General features: G+C 38.1%; 1 non-coding gene across 1 annotated transcript; it reads right to left on the bottom strand.

Annotated features, from left to right (window-relative positions):
• Window positions 1–2759: 2759 nt before the first annotated feature.
• Window positions 2760–2832, bottom strand: TRNAF-GAA (transfer RNA phenylalanine (anticodon GAA)). The gene has a single exon. It is a non-coding gene; the product is annotated as a tRNA-Phe (tRNA).
• Window positions 2833–3298: the final 466 nt, after the last annotated feature.

The following is a 3298-nucleotide window of genomic DNA, read 5'->3' on the forward strand; positions in this document are numbered from 1 at the left end:
AGTCACAGAAACATAAAGCATATTTTCCAAGTTGCAAACTAAGCCACGCACTTCTATACAATCTATAAGTCAAAGAGGAAGTCTCAAGAATATAAAAATAAAAACACAACATGTCAAAATTTGTGGGACACACTGAAGCAGTACTAAGAATTTTATAGCACTAAATGCATAAAAAAGAAAAAAGCCTCATATCAATTATATGCTCTCACTTGAAGAATCTAAAAATTAAAAAAAAGAGGGGTACAGAAGAGCAAAATAAACTCAAATCAAGCAGAACGAAGGAAATAGTAAAAATAAGAGCAGAAATAAATTAAATTCAAAGTAAACAAAATAAAGAAAATCAGTGAAACAATAAGTAGGTTGTCTGAAAAGATGAATAAAATTAACAGACCTCTAGGAAGACTGAAAACAAAAAAGGGGGGGACAACACAAAGTGTCAGAATCAGGAGTGAAAGAGGGGATATCATTATAGACTACAGACAAGGGAAGAACAGTAAGGAAATAGTATAATCAATGCTACACAGATGATTTTGACAACATAATTGAAATGGACCAACTGATCAAGAAACTCAAACTGCCACTACTCACTCAATATGAATATGTATTTTGAATAGCACTATATTAAGGATATATGATTGAGCAATTTTAAAACACCTCCACCAAAAAGAAGAATCACCAGGCCCAGAAAGATTAATTAGAATATTCCAACAAATATTGAAAGAGTTAACACAAACTATGCACAATCATTTCCAGAAAATAGAAGAGGAGGGAATACTTCCTAGTTCATTGTATGAAGCCATTATTACTCTCCCCAAACTCTCCTTTCAATTTTTCCTATGGCGTTCTTAAAGTGCCTGGAGAGAACAAGTGGATAACAGGAAAAGGAGATAACACATGAAATGACCACATTATCTCTGTTGATAAAATCCTTCCTAAAATAAATAAATAATTGACCCCAGGAACATGACCAACTTGAGGCCAATCAGACTTGGAAGCCAACCAGTCTCTCTCCTGACTATCTGCTATGGATATTTTTGAGGGAGAAGAAACTTGAGACGTAATGACATCCCAGAAGGCAGTGGTGGGAGCAAACATCAAATTCTGTGTCTTCTAAAGATGCTTTGACTCAACAGAAATACATACAGAAATAGAGGCATTTTTCAATCCATAAGGCATGAGAAAGTTAGCAGCAGTGCACTAGAAATTCCTAGAACTTTACTGGTCATTCAAAGCAGATGTGATAAGATTGACTGTGAAGGAACAGAGTCTGCTGCTGTTCTCTAACGAGGAAGCACTCAGCATACCTGTGACCCATTCACCCTTTATTTGTAGTAGTTCGCCACTAAGGCCAGTGTCCCAAGTGTATTCTCAAGTTATTCGAATATCTTTTTTTTTTTTTTTTTAGTTTTCCTTATTGGTTTTTTTTTTTTGCATTCTTTGTCAATATTTTTAAAAATTCGTTCTTTATTTATTGTGCATGCTTGGCATGAGAACGATAACATAACCAAGATTGTATGCAGAACATACTACTAACGACAAGATGGACAGCCAAAAAAAAAAAATGAGGGTCGTAAGTGTGGTTCATTGTAACTCAAATATGGCCTAAGTCGGAAACTACCTGTATCTATTTTCCGTTTTGATAGAAAAATCTTTCCCTGCTTCTTCACATAGGTCTACCTCTTTTTGATGTTAACTGAGGTTTCCAGTAAAAGTTTTATTTAAAGATTTAAAATAAGGAGGAAAATGGAGTAAGGAAATACAGGAAAATTGATATTATGGAATATCAATTGGGAATGTGTTAGTTCTAGTTATTTCTTCTCCTTTCGTATTAGGAAAGCTTCTAATTCCCTGACAGTCTTCGTTACCTTGCCCAGAGTCCACGCTGCTCCCTCATCTAAAAAGACTCAGGGCCTACAGCCGTCCATCTCTCATTTTTAGACGGAGCACCGGTAGAGAAATCGGTGGGCGTTAAGGGAGCTTCTCTGCTTTTGCTCCATCCTTTGTCCCAGAAAACACAGTGAACTAAAGAAAACTTTCAGCGGGATCCTTCCCCCATCCCTTTTTCTGCCTTTCTGTCTTTATGATGGTACAAATGGGAGCCAAGGTGAACCCCACCTGTTAATGTGCAGGCTTTTGTGTCTGGTTTTTCAAGTGATTCCGTTGGGATCCGGTTCTTCATTTCTTTTCTTTATTAAAGTTTTCCTTGGATTGTCACAGTCTCCTTAGGGGATGTAGAGGCTCACACCCTGTGAATGGAAGAGCACTCAAGGCAATACACCGGGTTATGTTTTTCCTTTGTATGTGTGCAGGAATGATATGGAAAATATTAGGAGAACTACATCGGTATCCCTTCAGGGGAAAAATTAAATAAAACTGTTGCTGTTGAGTGGATTCCGACGCATAGGAACAGTATAGGACAAGATAAAACTACTCCATAGTGTTTCCTAGAATCTGCCAGTGGCCCTTTGGTTGGTAGCCCAGTTCTCAACTAGTGGACGACCCGGGGGCTCTTTCCTGAAAGAATGACTTTAAATAATGTTTAAACAGAGGAAAACTCTGGAGGTGCTGGGGATCGATCCATAAACCTCTTACATACAAAGTATGCGGTTTACCACTGAGCTGCGCCCTCCTTCCGGACAAGTTTTTGCTTAACTTTATTTACAGTTAGTTTTATTAGAATCCTAAAGCCTTGGAATGCAACTGTTATAAAAAAAAAAAAAAAAAAAGGATGTTAATAATTATGCAAATGTCAACAGAACTGCCGAAACCCGGATTTGAACCAGGGACCTTTAGATCTTCAGTCTAACGCTCTCCCAGCTGAGCTATTTCGGCTGCCGTGTGCAGCGGGGGCGCGGGGTGCCAGTTTAGTTATACCTTAAAGTACTGTTTACAGGACTTCTACGTTTCTAAATGCAAATCTCATGCAATATTATCTACTCACAATTTGAAATTCTATGAGGTCTTTTGCCATCCACGTCTGAAAAGTGTTTTCCAATTTTTGAAGACTGTGGATGGGTTGGTAGAGGAGGAGTGCCAGGAATGGAAGGTAAAACAGGAAGAAGCTTCTCTGCTTGGTAACCTCAGGTTGTCCCACGCTCCAAACACTACTCAGAAAACTAAGGAAATTCCAAAAGAAATGATCGAGGCTGTTCTTTCTCTCCTCTTTCAGTTCTTCCTTTTCTGTGTTGTTCTTTAGTGACACTGTAATGGGGAAAAAAAATAGGGTTATTGAGCACATTAGTGTGAAGGGCTTCTTGTTCTGGAGTAGAAATGGGGAAACATTTAAAGGCAATCCATC

This window comes from Loxodonta africana, chromosome 1 (genome assembly GCF_030014295.1).
Source record: "Loxodonta africana isolate mLoxAfr1 chromosome 1, mLoxAfr1.hap2, whole genome shotgun sequence".
In the NCBI taxonomy this organism is placed as follows: domain Eukaryota; kingdom Metazoa; phylum Chordata; class Mammalia; order Proboscidea; family Elephantidae; genus Loxodonta; species Loxodonta africana.